The sequence below is a fragment of the Marmota flaviventris genome, chromosome 8, assembly GCF_047511675.1.
Source record: "Marmota flaviventris isolate mMarFla1 chromosome 8, mMarFla1.hap1, whole genome shotgun sequence".
Lineage (NCBI taxonomy): Eukaryota > Metazoa > Chordata > Mammalia > Rodentia > Sciuridae > Marmota > Marmota flaviventris.
Window position 1 is genome coordinate 126,209,226 of NC_092505.1, and position 27,671 is coordinate 126,236,896.

Here is a 27,671-nt window from a genome sequence, read left to right on the forward strand (position 1 = left end):
ATCAAACAGTGAGTCCATTAGCCAGCTCCTCACCACCACCATTCTCCCACAGCCCTGCCCCCAAAATTGTTTATTACCTCCAGCTCCTAATCCTCACTGTGGATTAAAGAATCCTTTTCTGGACAAATAAAAATCTCCTCAAGGTACATGATCACCCTAAGTGAAGCCTATTAATTGATGTATGGTATCCACAAACACACAGCTTCCTTTCAGCTTTTCAGAGCCTCACTTTTATTTTAAATAAACTTTACTGATACATAATTGACATACAGAGTAATTAAGTGCACACTGAGATATGTCATGAGATTTGTCAAAAATCATGTTAACTAATTGCCAAATTCCCCCACCTAAAATATCCAACAACCACTCATCTGATGCCTATTATAGACTAATCTTATCAGACTCTACTTTCATATGAATGTAATCATACAATATATACCTTACTGTTTGGCTTCTCTCACTCAGCACAATAGTTTTGAAAGTCATTCAAGTTACTGTACATATCAATTATAAATTCCTTTCGAATTCTAAGTGAATCAATTGCTGAGTAAATCCACAGTTACCAAAAATATCAAAATTTGTTTAATCTATCAGCTGATGAACATTGGGTTCTAGTTCATGCTATTATAAATTAAAGCTGTCATGAATGTTCAAGTAAAGATCTTTTTGTGGATGTGTTCATTTCTTTTAGGTTATTGGCAATGAAATTATTGTTATAGGTGTACATTTAACTTTATAAAAATTTGCAAAACTGTTTTCTTATGTATTTCTACCATTTTACATTTTCTTTTTTTTATTGGTTGTTCAAAACATTACAAAGCTCATGATATATCATCTTTCATACATTTGACTCAATTGGGTTATGAACTCCCATTTTTACCCCAAATACAAATTGCAGAATCACATTGGTTACACACTCACATTTTTACATAATGACATATTAGTGACTGTTGTATTCAGCTACTTTTCCTATCCCCTACTATCCCCCCTCCCCTCCCCTCCCATCTTCGCTCTCTACCTCATCTGCTGTTGTTCAATTCTCTCCCTTGTTCCCCCGCCTTTCCCCTCACAACCTCTTATATGTAATTTTGTGTAACATTGAGGGTCTCCTACCATTTCCATATGCTTTCTCTTCTCTCTCCCTTTCTCTCCCCCGACTCGTCTTTGTTTAATGTTAATCTTTTCCTCATGCTCTTCCTCCCTGTTCTGTTCTTAGTTGCTCTCTTTATATCAAAGAAGACATTTGGCATTTGTTTTTTAAGGATTGGCTAGCTTCGCTTAGCATAATCTGCTCTAATGCCATCCATTTCCCTGCAAATTCTAGGATTTTGTCATTTTTTATTGCTGCGTAATACTCCATTGTGTATAAATGCCACATTTTTTTTTATCCATTCATCTATTGAAGGGCATCTAGGTTGGTTCCACAGTCTAGCTATTGTGAATTGTGCCGCTATGATCATTGATGTGGCAGTATCCCTATAGTACGCTCTTTTAAGATCCTCAGGGAATAGTCTGAGAAGGGCGATAGTTGGGTCAAATGGTGGATCCATTCCCAGCTTTCCCAGGAATCTCCATACTGCTTTCCAAATTGGCCTCACCAATTTGCAGATCCACCAGCAGTGTACAAGTGTACCCTTTTTCCCACATCCTCGCCAACACTTATTGTTGTTTGACTTCATAATGGCTGCCAATCTAACTGGAGTGAGATGGTATCTTAGGGTGGTTTTGATTTGCATTTCTCTGACTGCTAGAGATGGTGAGCATTTTTTCATGTACTTGTTGATTGATTGTATGTCCTCCTCTGTGAAGTGTCTGTTCAGGTCCTTGGCCCATTTGTTGATTGGGTTATTTGTTATCTTATTGTTTGATTTTTTGAGTTCTTTGTATATTCTGGATATTAGGGCTCTATCTGAAGTGTGAGGGGTAAAAATTTGTTCCCAGTATGTAGGCTCTCTGTTTACCTCTCTTATTGTTTCTCTTGCTGAGAAAAAAACTTTTTAGTTTAAGTAAGTCCCATTTGTTTACTCTTGTTATTAACTCTTGGGCTATGGGCATCCTATTAAGGAATTTGGAGCCCGACCCCACAGTATGTAGATCGCAGCCAACTTTTTCTTCTATCAGACGCAGTGTCTCTGATTTGATATCTAGCTCCTTGATCCATTTTGAGTTAACTTTTGTGCATGGCGAGAGAAAGGGATTCAGTTTCATTTTGTTGAATATGGATTTCCAGTTTTCCCAGCACCATTTGTTGAAGATGCTATCCTTCCTCTATTGCATGTTTTTGGCCCCTTTATCAAATATAAGAAAGTTGTAATTTTGTGGATTGGTTTCTGTGTCCTCTATTCTGTAACACTGGTCCACCTGCCTGTTTTGGTACCAGTACCACACTGTTTTTGTTACTATTGCTTTGTAGTACAGTTTGAACTCTGGTATCGCTATACCTCCAGATTCACACTTCCTGCTTAGAAATTGCTTTTGCTATTCTGGGTCTTTTGTTTTTCCATATGAATTTCATGATTGCTTTATCTATTTCTACAAGAAATGCCGTTGGGATTTTGTTTGGCATTGCATTAAACCTGCAGAGAACTTTGGGTAATATCGCCATTTTGATGATGTTAGTTCTGCCTATCCATGAACAGGGTACATTTTTCCATCTTCTAAGATCTTCTTCTATCTCTCTCTTTAGGGTTCTGTAGTTTTCATTCTATAGATCTTTCACCTCTTTTGTTAGGTTGATTCCCAAGTATCTTATTTTCTTTGAGGATACTGTGAATGGAGTGGTTTTCCTCATTTCCATTTCAGAAGTTTTGTTGCTGATATACAGGAATGCCTTTGATTTATGCATGTTGATTTTATATCCTGCCACTTTGCTGAATTCATTTATTAACTCTAGCAGTTTCTTTGTAGACCCTTTTGGGTCTGTTAAATATATTATCATGTCATCCGCAAATAGCAATAATTTAAGCTCTTCTTTTCCTATTTTTATGCCTTTAATTTCTTTTGTCTGTCTAATTGCTCTGGCTAGTATTTCAAGAACTAAATTGAATAGAAGTGGTGATAGAGGGCATCCCTGTCTTGTTCCAGATTTTAGAGGGAATGCCTTCAGTTTTTCTCCATTTAGGATGATGCTAGCCTGAGGTTTAGCATATATAGCTTTTACAATGTTGAGGTAAGTTCCTGTTATCCCTAATTTTTCTAGTGTTTTGACCATAAAGGGATGCTGTACTTTGTTGAATGCTTTTCCTGCATCTATCGAGATGATCATATGGTTCTTTTCTTTAAGTCTATTGATGTGGTGAATAGCATTTATTGATTTCCGTATATTGAACCAGCCTTGCATCCCAGGGATGAATCCTACTTGATCATGGTGCACATTTTTTTTGATATACTTTTGTATTCGATTCGCCAGGATTTTATTGAGAATTTTTGCATCCAAGTTCATTAGAGATATTGGTCTGTAGTTTTCTTTCTTTGAAGTGTCTTTGTCTGGTTTCGGGATCAGGGTGATGTTGGCCTCATAGAATGAATTTGGAAGAGCTCCTTCTTTTTCTTTCTTGAAATAGCTTGAAAAGTATTGGTATTAATTCTTCTTTGAAGGTTTTGTAGAACTCCGCTGTATACCCATCCGGTCCAGGGCTTTTTTTGGTTGGTAGTCTTTTGATGGCTTCTTCTATTTCTTCCTTTGTTATTGGTCTGTTTAAATTGTGTGTGTCTTCCTGACTCAATCTGGGCAGATAGTATGACTTAAGAAATTTATCGATATCTTCACTATCTTCTATTTTATTGGAATATAGGGTTTCAAAATACTTTCTAATTATCTTCTGTATTTCTGTAGTGTCTGTTGTGATATTGCCTTTTTCATCCTGTATGTCAGTAATTTGAGTTCTCTCTCTTCTTCTCTTCATTAGCATGGCTAAGGGCCTGTCGATCTTATTTATTTTTTCAAAGAACCAACTTTTAGTTTTATCAATTTTTTCAATGGTTTTTTTTTGTTTCAATTTCGTTGATTTCTGCTCTAATTTTAATTATTTCTTGTCTTCTACTACATTTGCTGTTGTTTTACTCTTCCTTTTCTAGGTTTTTGAGGTGTAGTGTGAGTTCATTTATTTGTTTGTTTTTTCTTTTTTTGAGGAAAGAACTCCAAGAAATGAATTTCCCTCTTAAAACTGCTTTCATTGTGTCCCATAGATTCCTGTATGTTGTGTCTGTATTGTCGTTTCTGTCTAAGAATTTTTTGATTTCCTCCTTTATGTCTTCTGTAACCCATTGATCATTCAGTAGCATATTGTTCATTTTCCATGTGATGTAGGATTTTTCCTTCCTTCTTTTATCATTGATTTCCAGTTTCATTCCATTATGATCAGATATGGTGCATGGTATTATCTCCACGACTTTATATTTACTAAGAGTTGCCCTATGGCATAATATATGGTCTATCTTTGAGTAGGATCCATGTGCTGCTGAGAAGAACGTGTATCCACTTGATGATGGTTGATATATTCTATATACGTCGGTTAAGTCTAGGTTATTGATTGTGCTGTTGAGTTCTATAGTTTCTTTATTCAGTTTTTGTCTAGCGGATCTGTCTAATGGAGAGAGCGGTGTGTTGAAGTCACCCATAATTATTGTGTTGTAGTCTATTTGACTCTTGAACTTGAGGAGAGTTTGTTTTATGAACGTTGCAGCTCCATTGTTTGGTGCATACAAATTGATAATTGTTATGTCTTGTTGGTGGATGGTTCCTTTTAACAATATATAGTGTCCTTCTTTATCCCCTTTGATTAACTTAGGTTTGAAGTTGATTTTATTCGATATGAGTATGGCCACTCCTGCTTGCTTCCGAGGGCCATGCGAGTGGTATGATTTTTCCCAACCTTTTACCTTCAGCCTGTGTATGTCTTTTCCTATCATATGAGTCTCCTGAAGGCAGCATATTGTTGGATTTGTTTTTTTGATCCAGGTTACTAGCCTATGTCTCTTGATTGGTGAGTTTAGGCCATTAACATTTAAGGTTACAATTGAAATATGATTTGTACTTCCAGTCATGTTTATTTATTTATTTATTTTAGTTTGGCTAGTTTTTACTTTTTGGTTATTTTCCTCCCCCGTTACTGAGATACCTCCTGCTGTTAGTTTTGGGCACTATTTTTCAATTCTTCTTCTTGTAGTATTTTGATCAAAATGCTTTGCAGTGCTGGTTTTCTGGCTGCGAATTCTTTTAGCTTTTGTTTATCGTGAAAGATTTTAATTTCATTGTCAAATCTGAAGCTTAATTTTGCTGGATACAGTATTTTTGGTTGGAATCCATTATTTTTCAGCGTTTGAAATACATTGTTCCAGGATCTTCTCGCTTTCAGTCTGTGATGAAAAACCAGTCGTTAACCTAATTGGTTTACCCCTGAATGTAATCTGCCTCCTTTCTCTCGTAGCTTTTAATATTCTCTCCTTGTTCTGTATGTTGGCTATCTTCATAATTATATGTCTTGGAGTTGGTCTATTACGGTTTTGAATGTTTGGGGTCCTGTAGGCTTCCAGGATTTGGCAATCCATTCCATCTTTCATCTCTGGGAAGTTTTCTAGAATTATTTCATTTAATATGTTGTCCATTCCTTTGGTTTGAATCTCTATGCCTTCTTCTATCCCGATGAGTCTCAAATTTGGCTTTTTTATGACATCCCATATCTCTTGAATAGATTGCTCGTGGGATTTAAGTATCTTTTCTGTGTTGACTATATTCTTTTCAAGTTGATAAACTTTGTCTTCATTATCTGATGTTCTGACTTCTACTTGATCTAGTCTATTTGTAATATTCTCGTTTGAGTTTTTAATTTGGTTTATAGTTTCCTGCATTTCTAGGATTACTGTTTGATTTTTTTTTAAGATCTCTATCTCCTGGTAAAGCTCGTTCTTTGCCATTTGAAATTGTTTGTTTAATTCATTTTCAAAATATACTTTTATTGCTTGGACTTGCTGCCTCATGTCTTCTCTAATATTCCTTTCCATCTGAGTTAGGTATGCCTTGAGTTCTTTCCCTATCCCTGTTTCTGATGCTTCTAGGTCCTCCTGTAGAATTAAGTTGTCCTGCATTGTTTGTACTCCTTTTTCCCTTCTTTTTTCATGATGTTCACGTTACTTTCCAGCTCTATTTGATTGCTGTGTTTCTGCTCTCTTCTATAGATTTGTTTTGGTTTTGTTTATCTCTGTTGTCTCTCCTTTGTGTTGGTAGACTATGCCTGCTAAAGTGGATTCCGCTGGGAAGGAATTCCGACGGCCGAGCTCCAGTGACGTCACCTCTCTGCTATGGCTGGCCCCAGGCTCCTTGCCGGGGTTTTCGAATGGCGGGGTGGGACTGGACTGTCTCTGGTTGGTTTCAGCTCCCGGTCGCTGGCGGGCGGGCGATCTCTAGCCGCCCAGTCGTGCGGTCGGTCACCGGCAGCGGGCGGGCGGTCTCCAGCCGCCCAATCGCGCAGGCAGCGGGCGGGTGTTCGCTGGTGGGCGGGCGGTCTCCAGTCGCCTAGTCGCGCGGTCGGTCGCCGGCGGGCGGGCTGTCTCCAGCCACCCAGGCAGCGGGTGGGCTGTTGCCGGCGGGGGGGCGGACTCCAGCCGCCCAGTCGCGCGGGCAGCGGGTGGACTGTTGCCGGCAGGGGTGCGGTCTCCAGCCGCCCAGTCGCGAGGGCCTGGCCTCTAGTCCCCTGGTTTCTCCTGCTAGTCCTGGTTTCTCCTGCTAGACCAGATTTCCCCTGAGTGATGCCCCTCGGCAGTTCAAACTGTACTCTGTGCCTGCCGTTTGTTGGGTGTGGAGGGTGTCTATTGGGAACCCTAGCACTCTATTGTTTTGATTTTTTCCGCTTGCCCCTCCCCCAGCGCTGGCTAGACAGGTTTCGTTTTCGCCGTTAATGGGAGGGGGAGTTGAAAGTCAGGTGTCTCTAGTTTTCCCCGTGTCTTTATGCAGGCTTGCTCTGATAATCCCACCCCTGGAAAGCCTAGGAAAGATTTTATGTGAATTCCCCACTGTATGGAAGCTGAGCTGAGTAACACACACCTGTTTTATTGTTGCAATCTGTCGGAGAGTGGCGGTGGTTACTTCAGCTCTCCAAGATGGTGGCCGCTGGTTTCCTTGGTGGAGTTTCCATTGTAGGGGATAGAACTGTACCGCTTCCTTCCCCATATGAAATCCCGAACTCAGCCCGGGGCTCAGTGGGGGCTCAGTCGGCAGGATTCCACAGAATCCACAGCAATGCTTTTCCCTGCTTGCTGGTCGCTTCTCGGTGGTGCCCCGCCGTCTGTAGCCGCGTGGCGCGCCGTGCGGATCAGTCAGCCGGTATCTCCCACCATTTTACATTTTCATTAGCAACACTTGAGAGCTATCTTAGTCATCTTAGTGTGAAGTGGTATCTTAGTGTGGCTTTAATTTGCATTTCCCTGATGATTCAATGATATGAGCATTTTTATATGCTTATTAGAAATTCATATATATCTTCTTTGGTGAGGAGTCTATTCAAATCCTTTGGGTTGCCTTTTATTATTCAATTCTTTTTTTTTTTTTTTTAGCTGTGATCGATATACCTAACAAGAACTACTTAGAGAAAGAAACGTTTATTTGGGGCTCAGAGCTTCAGAAGTTTCAATTCATAGAAAATGTCTGCATTGTTCTGGGCCCACAATGAGGCAGTACATCATGGAGGAAGGGCCCAGAACAAAAAGCTGCCTATCTCATGGTGGGGTCCAGAAGCAAAAAGAGAGGGAAAAGGGACCACAGGAAGAACAATGCTTTCAGGGTACCCCCTGCTTTGCCCCCAGTGACTCATCTCCTCCAGCCACACCCCACCTGCCTACAGCTAAAACTCAGTCAGTCCATTCCAGCTAGGATTGACTAATTAGGTTTACAGCTCTTACAATTCAATCATTTCATCTCTTGATATTTCTGTGTCTAAGAGAAGAAAAAGTAGGCCCTAATCTCCATCATGTGGGATTAGGCTACAACTTCCTTAATAAGACTCCTTTGGCACAAGAATTAAAATCAAGAATCAATAAATGGGATGGATTCAAACTAAAAAGTTTCTTTTCAGCAAAAGAAACAATCTGTGAGATGAATAGAGAGCCTACATCTTGGAAGCAAATCTGTACCCCTCACACATCAGATAGAGCACTAATCTCTAGGGTATATAAAGAAATAAAAAATCTAAGCACCAAAAAAACAAATAACCCAATCAATAAATAGGCCAAAGACCTGAACAGACACTTCTCAGAAGATGACATACAATCAATTAACAAATGTATGAAAAATTGTTCATCATCACTAGCAATTAGAGAAATGCAAATCAAAACTACTCTAAGATTTCATCTCACTCCAGTCAGAATGGCAGCTATTATGAAGACAAACAACAATAAGTGTTGGTGAGGATGTGGGGAAAAAGGTACACTCATACATTGCTGGTGGGACTGCAAATTGGTGCAGCCAGTATGGAAAGCAGTATGGAGATTTCTTGGAAAACTGAGAATGGAACCACCATTTGACCCAGCTATCCCTCACCTGGGTCTATACCCAAAGGACTTAAAAACAGCATACTACAGGGATACAAACACATTAATGTTTATCATTCAATTCTAAGAGTTCTGTTTTATATTTTAGATATAGATATCATCTCCTAGTCTGTGGCTTCTTTCCATTTTCTCAACAATAGCTTTTGAAAGTAGGAAGTTTTTTTAGTTTGTTTTTGGACAGGGTCTCACTATATCTCTAGACTGGTCCTGGATACATTAATCTTCCCACCTCAGCCTCCTGAGTAACTGGTACTATAGGTGTGTGCTATCATGAAGAGTAAACATTTTAATCTTATTAATTTTTATCGTCCAATTAATCCAGTTTTCTTTTATTATTAATACATTTGTATGCTGAGATCTTTGCCTATCCTATGGTCACAAAGATTTTTGGGCTTTTTTTTCTTTATTGTAGTTTTATAGTTTCAGCTTTATTTTTAAAACTATATCTACTTTGAATTAATTTTTATGTATGCTATGAGGTTGAGTTTGAAGATCATCTAGCAACATTTGTTCAAAACACTGACTATTCTGGGGCTAGGTATGCAGCTTGGAGGTACAGGTCTTACCTAGCATGCACAAGGCCCTGGGTTTGATCTCCAGAACCACAAATGAAAAAAAGACTACTGACCCTATTGAATTATGTTGGAGCCTTTGATGAAAACCAACTACATATGGGGCTTAATTCTGAATTCCCTATAATTTTGTGTGTGTGTGTATGTATATATGTATGTGTGTATATATATACACACACACACACACACACACACACACATAAACATACTGATCCTATTCTGCCTTAATTATTGTAGAATTAGAGTAAGTATGAAAATTATAAATCATATCTCTCAATTCTTTCCCCCAGAATTGTTTTGGATATTCTAGGTTATTTGCCTTCCACAAAAACAGTGGAATCAGCAATCTTCACAAAGCCCGCTGGAATTTTAAGTGGAATTTCATTCAATCTCAATTTCCATTTGGTGAAAATAGAGATCTTAACAGTATCAAGTCTCCAGTCCACAAACATAGTATATCTGTTTGTTTATTTAGATGCTCTTTAATGTTTTCAGGACTTTCATTAAATTTTTCTCGAATATGTCTTGTTATGCTAATTAAAATGACACTATTATTTTACATACTGTTCTTTGCTGGTACAGAGAAATACAGCTGATCAACCTTATCACTTTCTACCTTGCTAAATTCGCTTATTGTATTTTTTTTTTTTGTGTAAATCCATTGAGATTTTCTATATAGATAATTGTATTGTCTGAGAATAGACACAGCTTTACCTTTACCATGCCTTGCTGCCATACTGGCTAGGATTTCCAATAATGCTGAACAAAAGCAGTGAATTCAGAAATCCTTGCCCCGTAGTTGATTTCAGGGAAGAAGTATTCAGTCTTTCACCATTAAGTATGATAATAGCTGTAGGACTTTTTGTAGATGCCCATTATCAGGCTGAGAAAACTCCCTTCTATTTCTAGTTTGTTGAGTCTTATAAAACTTTATGTGTTTTTAATTCTATCAAAATATTTTGTTTGCATCTAATGAAATTACCATATAATTTTTATCCTTTATTTTGTCAATGTGGTAAAACAGGCTGAGAGCTAAAATTCATAATGTTTAAAATTAATGAATGATGAATTAGCAATAAGTATGAATTTAGAAATTTGGAGATAAACAGAAGAAGAAATAGTGAAGAAAAATTTGACAGTTTTTTAGGAGTATGCCTACTTGGGAATGGAAACTGGTTAATAAAACTTTACACAATACAAATGTAATGATGGTAATTTTTAAAAAGCCTTTTATAATGATTCTTTAAACATGAAAATAATATTTATTACAAATTTTAAAAATTAAAAATAAGTTGAAGGGAGATGTGAAGATGATCTCTATGAAGATGTAGAGCTAAGGCTGGCTGGAGGGTCAAGGGTAGAGGAAAAATGAATTCAGCTTTATTTTCATGTTTCAGTGACACACTCAGAAGACACTCCTCATTCAGCTGGATATACTTGGCAGCAAGAGACAGAGTTGAAGAAAAAGATTTGGGAGTAAGTATCAAAGATAAGGGTTTTAAAGCCAGAAGAATAGATGAGACTTAGCATGCACTGTATGTGAAAAGGTCAAGTACAAAATTCTGAGGAAGGCTGGCATACATAAGGCAAGGAGAAGGATGTAAGAAGGGAGAAAAAATGAATATTCAAAAGACAGGTGGAGAACCAGCAAAATATGTCACTGAATTCAAGGCAGGAAAGTGTTTCCTTCTTCCAACTTGTTGGATATTGAATTCGGAGAAGTTTGTTTGTTTAACAAACATCAGAGCTTATTTTGCTTTTATGGGTGTTTCTTCCTAATTTCATAAAGAAAGTTGGGAAGTTAATAAAACTTTACACAATACAAATGTAATGATGGAAAGTACAGAAAGGTGTTACAAATATTTTTATGTTGCTATTTATTTGTTCCATTTCAGGAAACATCTGGAGCAGGCAGTATGAAGTAAAGAAATTCCATTGTTTTATCTCAGCTGATGAAAGAGTTCAAGAAGAAATGATCAACATGAACTGTAGATACAAGAGAGCACTGATAGAATATCCATGTTAGTTAGTGGGTCATTCAAAAGCTGAGAGCAGAAGAAATTTTAGAAGTGTCTTTAAATTTTTTTATTTAACAGGGTACAGAAGGTGTGATGATTCAGAAGTAATGAGTCATTTAAAAATAATAAAACTATTGCTTTGCCTGGAAAACATGGGCAATCATTCATGGATGACTCAATATGGAAATTGCTTCTAAGAGAAGAGTCAAGAGGAATACAAAACAGGTACCCATAGAACTACTTGGTGGATAAAATGATGAGACCTGGGATATTCAATTTATTTTCACTTCAAATATAGTTGAGAAAATAAATTGACAAAGGGAACTTGTCTCAAAAGGGATTATTTTCTGATGTTCAAAGAAACTATGTGTGTAATATGAAAGAAAAATTAACACTTTAGATTTAGTAATATAATAATATTCCAGGAGCAGGCCTAATTTGAGCATATAGAAATTAGGAAGTGCTTTAAAACTTACTTTTATCTTTCTTCCCGTAGAGGAATAAAGTGTGGTTAAGGGAAAAGCATCAGGTGGGCAGTAAGGAGCTCCTGGTCCAGCTTCAGCTTCTGTACTGTCTACTTTGGTAGTCTGATAACTTGGTCAAGTTACTTCAGTCACCGAGATTTCACCTTCTCCTCTGCGGGGTGGGAAAAAAACATGCTGAAAGATGGCTTTGAGGTCCAGACAACATGAGAAAAACAAAACTTGTTTTTTTTTCTTGGTTTCAATTAGGAAAATGTTATATTTTGCCAGCAAACTATTTTTTATTATTTGATGGAAGATAATGAACTGGCTATTCATATTTAATTGCAAAACTATGGATTTCCCTGAGAACTGGCTCCAAAATAAAAATTTGTGGTTAAGCTTATATAGTTTTGTAATTAAAAAAAATTCTCAGGCTAGGGGTGCAGCTCAATGGTAAAGCACTTGTGTAGCTTTTGTGAGACCTCGAGTTCAATGCCTAGTGCATGTGTGTGCACACAAAAAATTTCTATTATATATTCCAAAACATCACAATAGTTGTCTCTGTCTAGCTGATAGTATTTTAAATCACACATTTTCCTTTTCTAAATATTTTTCTTAATTTGGAGATCATATAAAAATCAGATAGCATTCTCTATGGGGGAAAAATCACTTGGACAGTTTAGAAGAACATGTATACTGTTTAATAAACATTTGAGTACTACCTCAGACTAGGTACTCTTCGAGATAGCCCAATTCTACAGTATTACCTCATGTAGCTCTCAGTGTGAGTGGGGAGAAAAAGAGGATACCTAATCTTTAGGTGGAGGAAAGAGTTCCCAAGAGGGGGGACAACTAAACCCAGTCCTGGAGAACAGTAGAAGTAGTTGACCACAGAAAAGAAGGGGAAATGCTGGGTGAGCAGAGGGAGCAATACAGAAGGTGGCATGGGAGTTACCAGGAGTTTGGTTTTATATTCAAGTGTCAAGCTGGCTTCCAGGAGCCAAAGCTAAAGGGGTAGGACAGAGGTAACTGCTTCAGAGAACTCTTTTTCAAATGGAGAGGGAGGAGAAACATGGTTGGATTTAAACTGTAGGTAGAGCACTTTATGTAGTACTGTGGAGGACAGACTTAGGAAAGCAAGACAAAGTGAAGTAAGCCAGGTAGAAGGCCTCTGCAGACTCCAGAGAGAATCCATGAGGGGGTAACTGGCTTAAGTGACTAACTCATGATCAGAAAACTATGAGCAGAATTTACCTTTAAATTCTGTGCCTTCCTACACCCTGGTGTAAGCACAAATTCTGGTCAAAGCTGAAAAGAGATCTTAATTTTATCTTTATTATGTAAACTATGGATATATTTCTTAAAAATACTTCGTTCATTAATTTATCTTAAGTACCAAAATGTTCAGCACACTGCAGAAAACAAGTCGTCTTCTGTCTTGTAGGAATTTATGGGATAAAATAAATGAGAAAAAAAGAATAGGTAAATTAATTCAATAGTTATTTTCTGAGCTCCTCCTGAACCCTGATGGAGATAACATTTTAAAGACAGTTCCTTTTAGGACATAATTTTTATGGCCTTCTTTGCTTTCCTTAGGAGTTCATTGTGACACAAGCGAACAGAGAATTCACAGAGCCAAGTAGGCAATTCTAGGGTAAAATAAACAGAAGCACAGGGTCAGAGAAAATTTGCTTGAATTGGATAAGAGAAAAATCCCAAAGAATGGTATAGGTGGCAGTGACATGGAGAGGAGCCTGGAACTGACTTTGGCACATGACAAATGATTTCTGGTTTTTGTTTTAAATAGGTTTAATCATGATAGAAGTAATGACTATAGAAGTAAGACATACTGGAATAAAGTCAGAAAGACAAAGAAAGCAACAAAGATCAAAGAGGTAGTGTCAATGTGTCAAAAAATATCCTTTTTGGGTTTAAACATACATATATACATGAACAGGCATGAGTTTTTTTGTGTATTTCTTTAAAACAAAAATGAGATTATAGCTTATTTCCTGTTTTCCCTACTTACTATGAACAAACTTCTTTCCATGAAAATAAAAATCTATTATCACACAAACTTATATATAATACTAAATTTATTTATTTAGTTCTCTACTAAGGTACACCAGGCTGTGTAAGATACAGAAAGGAAGCAAGAAGCAAATGCTAAAACTGACATCAGCTGTGGTAGGATTCTGAATTCTAAAGGTGGAAAGAGGTAGGAGATACGGAAGCTCAAGAGATTTTAGTGCTCCAGACACAGATGAATAATGTCTGAAACAGGAATTCTTTGTGGATGAAGAATAATTTCCAAAAGGAAAACAAAAAAAAAAAAAAAAGAAAAAAAGAAAGAAAGACTGTAACACACTAAAAATGAAGTAATTTCAAATCTTCACATCTGCAGAACAGATAGAATGTCAGAGAACTCACTCAGACAACTAAAAAGAGTGGGTGGACTGCCAGGAAAAAAAACCAAGCGCTGTTCTAATGATCATCCACAACCACAGTTTTGCAAGGAAGTGAAAGAGCTCCCCAAATTGTGCTCTAATGTGTACTGAGCCTTTATCTTAAGTTGCTAGATGGCTGGAAGACTTTGTGTATCCTCTCTGAGCCTCCACTTCCTCAAGAGTTTGCACAGGCTCTGTGGGTTACACACTGCTTGTCAGAGTTCCTTCAGAAGCTGCTAAAACTAAACATCTTCCACTGCAGCAGGAACAGCAACTCTATCTTTTTAGATACAGGATCTTCAAAAAAGGTTTTACTTGAAAAAACAATTACTTAATTAAAAAGTATTAAACTCACAGGGTTAAACAAATAACATTAGCCTCACTTGTTGACCCACAAAGGAAAATGTAAATTTATAATACAGAGCTCTTAAAGTTACTATTTTTAACATACTAGTCAAATTTAGCATCACTACTGGTGTGATAATCAGGTAATATGTACTTCCACACAGTGCAAAATGAGGACTGCAGTATTGTCTATGGAGTTTGATATTTTTTTGTTTTGGACACATTTTTAGGATATCTAGCAGATATCTGGGCTGGAATCTGGGCTGGAAATTTGGGAATCATAAAGTCATTAAATTTGATAAAACACTCAAGGAAAGAAAGATTACAGAAAGTAAAAAGGAGACATCTAAAGACTGAGCCCTGTGGTACTCAAACATGCAGAACAGTGCTGGCCAACGAAACTTTCTGATGATGATGAAATATTCTCATTATATGTATCACTTGAGAGAGAGCCACTACACACAGGGTCTACTAAACACTGGAGATACACCTAATGCAACTGAATAACTAAAATGTAATTGAAATAGGTTCACATAGCTAGCAGCTGCAGTACTAAGCAGCATATATCCAGAGTTTGGGAAAGGAAAGAGAAATTAGCAAAGGAAACTGAAAAGAAGTGGCCAGAAAGGGAGGAACTATTATGAGACACTTCTCCATGGGTCTGTCATATTTCTGTATAAGTGAGGCAATGACAATGTTGGTAGTCAGTGATAAATGATAGTTCTGGACTATTTCCCAAAAATGTTTGTATAGTGAAGAGTTTTGGGAGACTAGACCTCTAAAGGAAAGAATTATTGCCCAATACAATAAAGATATATCTCCTTCAGATTAGGTTTCCTTTTCAATAATACAAAACAATATGCATGCATGTTAGCTACCTTCTTCACATTGTCCTAGGAAAAATGGGGCCAAGGAAAACTAGTACAAAAATACTGATTCTCTGGCTACTGCTTAATAACCTTCTATCTCAGATCCAAAAGTCTGTGTCTTCTACCAATATTCATGAATTTATGGCAGATTAACTTGTTAACTTACAAATCAGGCAAAATCTTAGATCCTTCATAATTTTTGACAGGTATCTTAGAAGCCATGTGAAGATGTTTCAAGGAGGAGAGAATAATCAACTCAGCTCTAGAATGTCAGATAAAAAGAAATGACAGTTGGGGGGTTATCACTGATAACTGAAAAGAATGGTTTTGATGAAACTGTGGAAGAAGTCTGACTGGTTTGAGTTTAAAACATGAGCAAAGAAAAATTTACCAAAAGAATATAGATAATTGTTTCAAGAAGTTTTGCTGTAAAGTTTATGTGAGATAAGGCAATAGCTAGAGGGAAAAGTGGAGTCAAGAACTATTAGTTTTAAGATAGAAGAAATAAAAGCATATTTTTATACATAAGAGAATGATTTAGAAGAGGAGAAAACTGATGGCATGAGAGAATTGCAAAGTACTAGTTGGCTAGTTCTTTCCTGGTAACGAGAAAAAACAAAATATATGAATGTTACTATAGGTGGTGGGTAGCTATAATTATAAAAGTCCTTTTCTAAGTCGGTTTACTCAGTGAGACAGGAAGCAAGGACATCCTTTGAAAGTGAAGAGTGAGGAAGAGAGATTGAATATGTGAAAAGACTAAAGATACAAAACAGTCATTCTCGAGGAGATGAAACTGAGATAAATGACTGGGGAAATCTGGTATGATTGCCAGGTAACTCTTAGGGTCCACTTGAAATTATGATCATAAATTTAATTCAAGTTCAGTAGGACTTGCATTAAACATGCATGGAATAGGCAAAGAATTAGATTAACTGGTACTATAGTTTAACCAAGTGAGGCTGCTGAAGTGAGAAGGAAGCAAAGGAATTGAGGATGTACTTAAGGGAGAAATGATAAAATCTAAGTCTCTACCCCTCATATCCCCTGAAACCTTAACCCTTCCACTGAGCTCTGTGGTAGTTATCAGCAAAATCCTCATATCCTTGACCTCTTCTCAGAAGTTTTCAACTTCTTTCATCTTCTTATTTAAACTGAAACTTGTCTCTTTCCTGAAGATCCTGCTTTCCCCGTAACCCTTTTAGATGAGGACTCTTTCTCTTCCACACTCCTCAAACAAAAAGCCTGGTAAGTGCCCTTCTTATTCCTCTCTGCTAATATCCAGAACATTCTCCAGTTGTTCTGAATCACATATCAGATTTGACTACCCACTACCTTTCCTATGGCAGTCATTTATGACTCCCCAAGATCACTCCTTTGATTCTTCGATAGTTTTAGGGTGTGGCTCACAGTCATTCTAACACTGCTCTGTTCTAATTCTTATTGATTTTAACATCCAAACAATCTGATATCCTGGTTTCTTAGTTTCCTAATCTTATCTCCACAAAACATTGATCTTGTTCTCTACCCTGTCTCAGCCACTTTCTCCAATGGTTAAACTCTTAAGCCTTTATACCATCTAAGGGTACAGTTTAATAACCACACATCTGGGGGAGCATCATTTAAAAGAATCTACTGATGAATTTGTAGTAAGATCATCCCTATATAGGCCTCCATTGGCAGAGTTAAGGGAATGGCAATACATCAGGCATAAGACCACACTCTGCAGGAATTCATGCTACCATCAACAGATAACAAAACGCAAGTAGAGAACTAGACATCTTTTGTTGTTGCAGCTTATCTTGGGTCTACGTTCCTTAAGTTGCAGGAATGGTGTATGTATGTATGTATGTATGTATGAATGAAAGGTTGGAGTAGAGACAAAAGTATCTTGTTATGATGACCCTTCTTTCATCAGGCACTCAAAGGGAAGATTAATATTATTACATCATCATCATTCCTGAAGTACAGTCATGCACTGCTTAATGATGGGAATATGTTTTGATAAATGCACTGGCAAGCAATGTTGTTGAATATCACTGATTGTACTTATATAAACCTAGATAGTAGAGCTTATTTCACATCAAGGCTATATGGTATAGCCTACATTCTTAGGCTACAAACTTGTACAGCATGTTATTGTAATGATACTATAGGTAATATAATTTAAAAGTATTTGTGTATCTAAACATATCAGAACATAGAAAAGATACAATAGAAATATGGCAAAAGAACCAACATGCCAAACTTTAGTTAGGAAACAGCCCAGGTGGCAGTGCTCAGCACAGAATATTCAGCTATCCTAATGACTGTCCTGCAGCATTTGGAATGTATGTCAGCGTCACCTGGTGGGCAAGATGGCTACCATCACGTCAGGGTAGGTCCCTATACTCTGTGTACTCTAATCACTGATGGGTCAGCTCAGGAGACTCTCATATCCTCTTGGGTTTCCCCTTCTTAGGATACAGTTCTGGGATATTTCCTGATAGCAATCTAAGGTAATTAAGAGCTCTTCTAACTTCTTTTCCTCATCCCAGTATCATGATTTTTCAGCTTTAACCAGTGACTTAAAAATATGATGTCTAGATTTCCAGTTGTTTTCAGTCAGTGGGCAAGCTACTTTATCATGGAGGATTCAAAAGCAGAAGTCCTTTCTGTGAGTCAGACAAAAAAAAAAAAAAAAAAAAAAAAAAAAAAACAAACAAACAACAAAAAACCAAAATCCAAATGTTCTATCTGATATGCAGATGCTGACTCACATTTGGTGGGTCACATTTGGTATGTATGTATGTATGAAAGGTTGGAGTAGAGACAAAAGTATCTTGTTATGATGACCCTGGAGGTTCACCAGGCAGAGGGAAATGCTGATAGGGGAGGGGGGATGGGAATGGGAAAGACAGTAGAATGAACCAGACATAAATTTCTTATGTTCATATATGAATACATGACCAATGTAACTCCACATGGTATATAATCATAAGAATGGGAAGTTATACTCCATGTATGTTTGACAAAATACACTCACTGTCATGGATAACTAAAAAAGAACAAATTAAAAAAATAAGTCTGATTTGGTGTCAACTTACCTTATATATAATCAGAAATATGATAAATTATTGTATAATGGTGTATTAAAAATTGTAATGCAAAAAAAATTTTTAAAATAAATTAAAAAAATAAATAAATAAGTCTGGCTGTCTTTTTAGTGTTTAGGTGTTGCTTAAAATTAAAAGTAGTAGTTTCCCAGTAGTGAGTTGTATGTAATACTTCCTTCATAAATCAATTGTTTGAAAAAGGAGAAAAAAAAGGTATAATACTATTTTTAATGTGTGTATAGGGCACTTACCAGGAATGGAATTTGCATGACTAGAAGTTGCTCTGGGTGAGTCAGTGAATGAGAGGTGAGTGAATGTAAAGGCCTAGGACATTACTGTGCACTACTGTAGACTTTAAACATTCTACTTAGATATACTAAACTTCTTATCAAAAATTCTTTCTTCAATAGTAAATTAAACAGTTTACTAAAACTTTTTTCTTTATAAACTTTTAACTTTATGGCTGTTATATAGTAACAAACACACTATATAGCACAAAAATATTTTTCTTTCTTTATATCCTTATTCTATAAACTTTCTGTTTAAATTTTTTTAAACTTTTGCTAAAAGTAAAAACACAAACACATACATTAGCCTCGATTTACACAGGTCAGAATCATCAGTATCATTGTCTTCCACCTCCACATCTTGTTCCACTGGAAAGTCTTCAAGGGCAATAACATGCATGAGGCTGTTTTCTCTGATAACAGTGACTTCTTCTGGAATCCCTCCTGAAGGACCTGCCTGAGACTTTTGTTAAGGTGTCACTCTTATCAGAAGTGCATCCATGTGGTTTGCTTGGTTTGTTTCTTTGTTCCATCCACCACAGATTTGCTTGCAAGCAGATAATGTACTCTGAATATCCCTCTCTATTAATAAAAACTTTTTGGTGTGGGGGTCCATATTTTTAAACTTTTTAAGGAGCATGCTGAGGTCTGTAGAAGCTTCTGCTAAACTCTTCACTGTGAATTTTCTTGGGAGTTCTTTTTTATCTCCTGAAGTTTCCTTTTCTCTTATCTCTTCTTCAGCTCTGTACACAGTAAATAACAGGTTTTTTTTCAGCTCTGTTATAATCTTATGAGGACCACCATTGTATATTCAGTCCATTGTTAACTGAAACATCATTATGTGAGGCATGACTGTATTTATATATGATAAGGGTATGCTGAGCATTTTTTCTTCTGGTGGCACTGAGGATTGAACTCAGGAGTTCTTTTACCACTGAGCTACATCCCCAATTCTTTAAAAAAAATTTTTTTTTTTTTGAGACAGGGTTTCATTAAGTTGCCGAGCTGGTCTTGAACTTGGGGTCCTCCTGCCTCAGCCCCCTGAGTAGCTGGAATTACAAGCATGTGACCCCGTACCTGGCTGTGCTGAGCATCTAAATCTATGCTCTAATTAAATTCTTATGCCAACGCTGAACTTAAGTGTTATCTCTATTTCACAGATGAGGAAATTGAGGCTGAAGAGAAGTTTAAAAACTTGTTAGTATTACTCAGAAATTATAAGAGCTGTGATTTGAGTTAAGGTTTCTCAATGTCAACCATTCTTTTTGTCCAAAGCTAAGTCTACATGAAAGCTAAAGGAGCTAGGATAGTCAGTACCTTAGTCTCCCTCCCATAATATGCCAAGTTTCTCAACTTCTAAAGCAGGAATGGTCTCAAAATCTTAGTAAGAGGAAGGAAGAAAGGAAGGGACGGAGGGAAGGACAGAAAGCCTATTGAAACACTGAATTAACATAGTAATCTACATAAAAGAAAAGGGTATTTTTAAAAATCCCAGTTTTGTTTTTTAGAAAGGCTGAAAACCAATAAACATATTAGAGAATGATGAAACTGTGACATGTAAAATAGCTATATAAAACAAAATCATAACAGATAAAGTTAATGGAGTAAAAGTTAGAATTAGAATTTTAAAAACCAATGAATAAATGCTACCTATCTGAATTTCAGATTATACTATCAAACTTTTTAAGAATAATTAAGGCATTGAGTTTGTTCAATAATAAAACAAACTGGAGCATAAGTAAAAGCATATTCATAAATGGCATAATATCCATAAATACAATTATTTATAAAATATGCTATAAGTGCAAGCATAAAAGTTTAATTTAAAACAAAAACAAAACAAAAAAAGTGATCTGTGAGATTAAATCAACAGGAGGGAAATGGAAAATGCAGTAGGTTCTAAATGTGAAAGAATGCAAATGTCAGGGCAAGAAAAAACAATTTAAAGAAACTTAACGGAAGAGTAAAACATGAAATTGAATTAGGAGAAAACACAAATACAAAACAAAGATTCAATGCAAAGAGTCACTGAACAACAACAAAAAAACTTAGAAGCAGAAGCAGATGAGTCAGAAAGTCACTACAATTTATTTGTTCTTATAACCCAACGTGTAGCCAGTTCAAAAAACAGAAATTCTACAATATCCTCTTAATATATGAATTGTCAGATCCTCAACTGGGGTAGAGGGAGAAGGTAAAAGTCCAATGGAAATATGCTTACTTAAGAAGGTAATGCAGGGGCTGGGATTGTGGCTCAGAGGTAGAACAACACCTAGCATGCATGAGGCACTGGGTTTAATCCTCAGCATCACATAACAATAAAAAATAAAGGTACTGTGTCCACCTATAACTAAACAATATTTTTTCCCCCCAAAATAAGGTAATACAGATTTCTCTAAACTGACCCATCACAGTTCTTAGATGTGACCTTCAACAGAAACCATTTCTTAGCTCCTTCCCTATACAGCTTTTGTATCCTATTTTGTGGTCCCACTGATGCCCTCTATTTAACCAGTCTTGACTGTATCTTTGGTGAGGTCTTATCACAGCTAAGATTATTAGATCATTTTTGCACTGAGCTTTCCCACTGGAAGAGTGCATGAAGTACTTATCTGTCTCTAAGACAGATAATTTCAGGTAAAATAATATGGTCATGTGGGGCTCAAGAATAGTACCTAACTAAACAAAACTAATCAAAGATAACAAGTCTGAATTTACCACCTCTAGTAGGGCTCTGTGATCACAATTTCAGCAGTAAATTTTTCATTCACTATCATAAAAGAGGTAGGTGTGTGTGTGTGTGTGTGTGTGTGTGTGTGTGTGTATGTGTGGTAGGGTTTTGGGGAGATGGGGAAGATATGGAAATCGGTTGGTAAAGCAGAGCTGCGGGAAAATCCAACTTCAGGAAGGGGATACATACTAGGGTTCCAAACCAAAAGGCCAGGAGTGGTATGGAGACCGAACACAGAGGAAAGAATTTGAGAGCAGGAGGGCTGAGAATAAACAGAGCCATCTAATGTAACAGACTAAGCAAGGTAATTAAAAATGTAATAATGGCACAGAAACAATGATTAATGAGATTAGAGTTCTAAAACCAACTTACGTATATGTGAGAATTTATGAACTGATAATTAACATGCCAGGTATTATAAAAATTATTCCAAATGGATAGCCATTTGAACATTCACACTATTCATAGAAATAATTTTGGGAATTAAAGATCTAAATTTCAAAAATATATAAAAGTAATAAAAAAGTAAAAATTTCATGTTTATATATTTTGGGCAGAAAACACATTCATTAAAAAAGTCAGGTTTTAAAAAGTCAGTTTTTAAAAAGTTCACAAAATTAAAAGCCAGGAACACAAAATTAACATCAAAATTAAAAATGATTTAATAAAAAAGACCACAAAGGGAGAGAACTAACAGACTGGAGGAAAATGTGACACTTTTCAATAAAAAGTGAGTACCTAGAATATAAATAAATAAGAAAAAATACATGTATTATGCTACAAATAATAAAAAAACAAACATAAGAGTATTTAAACAAGATAAAAGTTACATTTTTCTCTCATGCAAAAGAAGGTGAGGGTTGGAGTGGCTCCACCAAATGCGTGGATACTCCGGCTTTCTGATCACTGACCTATCACCTACCTGATGACCCTGATGGTCTAGGATGGCTGCTAATGCTTAAGTCATTTTAAGTGTGTTCTAATATACAGAAGAGGTGAAGGGATGAAGAAGGGGGTGCCTTTCCTCTATTAAAAGACTTCAGAGTCCCACCTAACCTTTCTGCTAAACCACTAGCTAAAACTTATTCAAATGGTATGCTTAACTCTTAAGGAGTCCTGTTTTCTGGATGGGTAGCAATGGGCATGGCTAAAAGCTGGGGTTTCTATTACTAAACATGAAGGAAGAAAGAAAAAATAAGTAACTGGCAGTTTCTGCTATGTAACTCAAAGGACAGAAAAAGAAGTACAAAAGATCAAAAGCTTTAGAAAACATATCAACCACAGTGTTCTACTATACAGTAGGCAACTATAGTTAATAATATACTGTACATTTCAAAATAGTTGAGAAAATTTCAAATGTTCTCAACCACAAAGAAATGATAAACATTTGAGGTAATGGATATGCCAATTGCTCAACTTTGGTCATAACACATTGAAAACACAAGTCAGAACAGTACCTCATAAATATGTACGATTATTATGTGTTAATTAAAAATATTAAAAGGGAAATAAGAATTAAAACAAGGAGACACTGTACCATTTTGTAAAACTTTTATTTAAGACGCAAAGTTCTGGGGCTAGGGCTGTGGCTCAGCAGTGGAGTGCTCGCCTAGCACATGCGGGGTGCTGGGTTCGATCCTCAGCACCACACAGAAATGAATAATCAGAATGCAGATATTGTGTCCAACTACAACTAAAAAAAAAAAAATTAAAAAAAGAGGCAAAGTTTGCAAATTGACAAGAATATGAGGACTTATGTTAATTTTTTAATAAAGTGAATATATTAAATATTATTAGTGTAATTAAAAATACAAATATTTTACTGAAAAACCAGAAACAGATATTAGTTATATAAAATATTTTATATTAGTATAGATACCCTGGGCACCAATTTGACAATCTCTATTAAAACTGTGATTGTATGATTACATAATCCAGAAATTCTCTTTCAGAATCTATGCAATATAAACATTCATAAAATTGCACAAGAACAATGTTTAATATAGCAAATTATTAATATAAGAAAATATTATTTATATTAATACAGGAAATTATTAATATAAGAATTATTAATATAGGGGGAAAATCATAGACAACACATCATTAGGGGAATAGGCCCACTTTATTTTCTTCATAGCACTAATACCACTGTCTGAAATTATATTAATTTATCTACTTCTCATTTAGGAAATTAGCTCATCTAGGAAAAGAGATAAGGTAAAGAGAGTATATTTATACAACAGCTGTCTGGTTAAAAATTCAGTAGAAATAATTATCTTAAAACAACAAATCAAAACAACCTCCATTCCAGCCTGTAATAACATGAACCTACCAGAAAGTCTGCATGAAGGCCAGCAGATTTGCAGACAGACTGAGAAATGTCAAATCAGACAAAGCCTCTGAATTTACTTTTTGGAGACAACAATCACTGGATTTCTTTAGGGTCTAGGGCATTCCACAGTAAAATCAACATACTCTCTCCATTACAAGGGATCCTCAAATGTTTTCCATGCTTGGATCCCAATACTCTCAGAACCAGGTGGATCTCCACTCATTAGGAGGACTCACCATGGGACAGAGGTTCTAACCAGATCTGCCAGAAGAAAACCAAGATCATTAAAATGTACTAAATTGAGAGAAGACAAAATGCTAACACCTGTGCCATAGGGCTTGCAAGAGGATATGGCATAGTAGAAGCACCATCTTCATCAGTACACATAAAAGCAGTATTCTGAGGCTGACCCCCAAGATTGTTGTAAAACAGGGAATGTGCCTGTGATCTACCATATGGAAAGAATAAATGTCCCTTGGTGTGGTTTTTGAAAGCCTTAATGACATTTCCATTCATAGCCACTAATCTTAGCTTTTAATTTCTGATCTCATGGATAAGAAGTTTATAAAATTTTTTAAAAAATATTTATTTTATGTTAGTTTTTAGTACTGGGATTGAACTCAGGGGCACTCAACCATTGAGCCATATCCCCAGCCCTATTTTGTATTTATTTAGAGACAGGGTCTCACTGAGTTGCTTAGGGTCTTGTTTTTTGTGGAGGCAAGCTTTGAACTTGCCATCCTCCTGCCTCAGCCTCCCAAGCCACTGGGATTACAGGTGTGTGCCACCATGCTTGGCTAAAACATTTTTAACTGGAGGTACCCTGCTTAAATGAAAGTGTAAAGATGAATAATCAAAGAAAAGGAAATGGGATAGTCTAAGGGAAGGATAGCCTTAAGTGTTCTGTCTTGAGGGGTGGGGTAGGAGGAATACTCAGACTCCCCAGAGTGCTGGGAAGCAGAGTTTGAAGGGGAAGGGAGACAGGGAGCACTGGGGAAAGTGAACTTTAGCAAAGACCTGAGAGTAATGAAGGAGGAAGAAGTTTTGTGAGGGAGAAAGCAAAGATCCTGCAGCAGGAGCACACCTTCTTGTTGGAAGAAGAAAAAGGTTGTGTTTATGACTGGAACAAAGCAAGAACGGAACAGAGTGGTAGGAGATATTGTCAGAGAGACAAAGCAGAGTGTGGCCTACCCTCACCTACAAAAATGATTCAAAATGGGTCAAAGACCTAAATGTAAGAACCAAAACTATACACTCTTAGGAAAAAACCCCACAGGGGTCAATTGACATGACCTTGGATTTGGTAATGGATTCTTACATATGATGTTAAAAGCATAAGCAACAGAAGGAAAAACAATTAAAAAGTTTCGTGCAAAGGACACTATCGAGAAATGAAAAGACAGCTCACAATTCGTGAAAAAGTAATTGTAAATCATATAGTGATAAAGGTCTAATATTGGGGCTGGGGTTGTGGCTCAGTGGTACAGTGCTCGTCTAGCACTGGTTTTGATCCTCAGTACTACATTAAAAATATATAAATAAAATAAAGGCATTGTGTCCAACTACAAGTAAAAAAAATATTTAAAAAAGTCTAATATCCGGAATACATAAGCAATTCTTACAACTCAATAACAAAAACAACCCACTTTAAAACCAAAGGACTTCAATAGATATTTCTCCAAGAAGATATCCAAATGGCTGACAAATATATGAAAAGATACTCAACACCATTAAGTCACTAGGGAAATGCAAATGAAAACCACAGTAAGATATCACTTCATACCCACTAGGATGGATGACTACAACCGAAACAAACAAACAAACAAACAAACAAACGGTCCAAACAGAAAAAAAACTATTGGAAAGAATGTAAAGAAACCAGAATTCCTAAATATTATGTTAGAAATGTAAAATGGTGAAGCTGCTATAGAAAAGTTTGGTGGTTCCTCAAAAACTTTTACCATATGACCCCAAAACTCTATTCCTAGATTTATATACACACACACAAAAATCAAACTGAAAAGAGGTACTTCAGCAAAAACCTGTTAGACAAATGCTCTTAGTGACGCTATTTAGAAGAGACAAAAGGTATAACACCTCAAATGCCCATCAACTGATGAATAAACAAAATGTGGTATATCAATACAATGGAATATTATTCAGTCAAAGAAAGTAATGGAGTACTGGATACATGCTAAGACGTGAATGAAACATATAAATATTATACTGAATGAAAGAAACCAGACAAAAAGGTTACATGTTATATGATTCTGTTTATACAAAATTTTTAGAATACATAAATTCATAGAGCTAGAAAGTAAACTGGTGGTTGTTAGGGGGAGAAAGGAATGGGGACTGACTGCTTAATGGTACAGAGTTTCCTCTTGGGGTGATAAAAATGTCTTAGATCAGGCAGTGGTGATGGTTGCCCAATATTGTGAATGTACTGAAAAATCAGTGATAAAATGGTTACTCTTACCCCCAAACCCCCTCCCAATTCAATCACACAGCTCATATTTGAAAAACCCAAACTCTGTATCTAAGAATTAACTTTATGTCTTTTGTCTACTCAGTCAGTCTGCATCCTCCACAAACTAAAGGAGCTCTGAACCACAATGGCAATGGACTTTTCCCTCCATCTACCATCATTCAGAAATGATACATAACTGTACTTGTAGTAATAGATTTCCCACTGTTGCCCAAGCACATACAAGTTTCCAAACAAAATTATTTTCTTATAATGGACTCACAATACAAACCATCTTGGAACTAACCCTAACCCTAACCTTTATATAGAAGTTAACTATCATCTACCTATCTGATAAATCAATAGTGGCTACAATTGCTAACCCCTTTAAGATGATGCTCCTGTTTGCAAGAGTATAGCAATAGGGTCATGTTTCAACTAAAAAACACCATTCTTCAGTAATAATTCCTGGCAATTTCTATCCTCTGTGTTTTCTCTCCTGGTGTAGACCACAATTCTTAGAAACATGACACCTAAAACTGACTTTTGTTTTAGGTCACTTTTTCACTGCTGTAACCAAAAGAACAACTGGAAGAGGAAAAGTCTATTTGGAGCACACAGTTTCAGAATTCTCAGTCTATAGATGGCCAATTCCATTGCTTTGGGCACAAGGTGAAGCAGAAAATCATGGCGGAAGAATGCGGCAGAGGAAAGCAGCTCAGGACATGATATCAGAAAGCAGAGAGGGAAAGACCCTACCCATCATTGACAAAATGTATATCCCAGAGGTATGCCTCCAATGAACTACCTCCTCCTCCTGCCTATAGTTACCACCCAGTTAATTTATTCAACTGGATTAATGCACTGATTAGGTTAAGGCTCTCAGAACCCAATCATTTCACCCCTGAACTTTCTTGCATTGTCTTACACATGAGCTTTTATGGGACACCTCATATCTAAACTACAACTTAAAAACCTCCTCTTTGGGCTGGGGTTGTGGCTCAGTGGCAGAGTGCTTGCCTTGCACATGTGAGGGCACTAGGTTTGATCTTCAGCACCATATAAAAATAAATAAAATACAGGGATCGTGTCCATCAACAACTAAAATAACATTTTTAAAAAACACCTCCTCTTCAAGGTTAATGCTGCTAATAAGGCAGAAACTGATAAGAGACAGAATGGTTATGGCAATATGCGTAATAATCCTTCCTAGATAGTCACTCTGAGCCTTCAAGGTAACAACATTCATACAACCTTTTGGAAACCAGTTTGTTCAATGCTCTTCTCTCCAAGCTAAATTAAGAGCCTACATCTCCAATTTATATCCATCCCATACCCTTCAATCACAGACAGTGATAAAGATTTCAAAGTATGAGAAATTTTACATGCATGCAATTGGAAAAATTGAGCTAAAATATCAAGTTAACTGGAAAAAATACAACTGCAAAAACTACTCCTGGAAATCTGACAGTTAGATACACATTCCCTAACATAGCCAAG

The 27,671-nt window shown here is 36.5% G+C and overlaps 1 protein-coding gene across 4 annotated transcripts in view; it reads right to left on the minus strand.

Annotated features, from left to right (window-relative positions):
• Ppp2r3a (protein phosphatase 2 regulatory subunit B''alpha) overlaps nt 1–27,671 on the minus strand; it is a 168,524-nt gene that overhangs the window by 135,270 nt on the left and 5,583 nt on the right. For 2 of the 4 annotated variants that reach the window (XM_071615635.1, XM_071615636.1), the window contains exon 2: nt 11,611–11,770. The exons of 1 other annotated variant lie outside the window; for it this stretch is intronic. The gene's annotated coding sequence lies outside the window, so the exon portion shown is untranslated. Of the gene's footprint in view, nt 1–11,610; nt 11,771–27,671 lie in introns of those variants that run through there. One more of the 4 variants, XM_071615637.1, reaches the window with a different exon arrangement.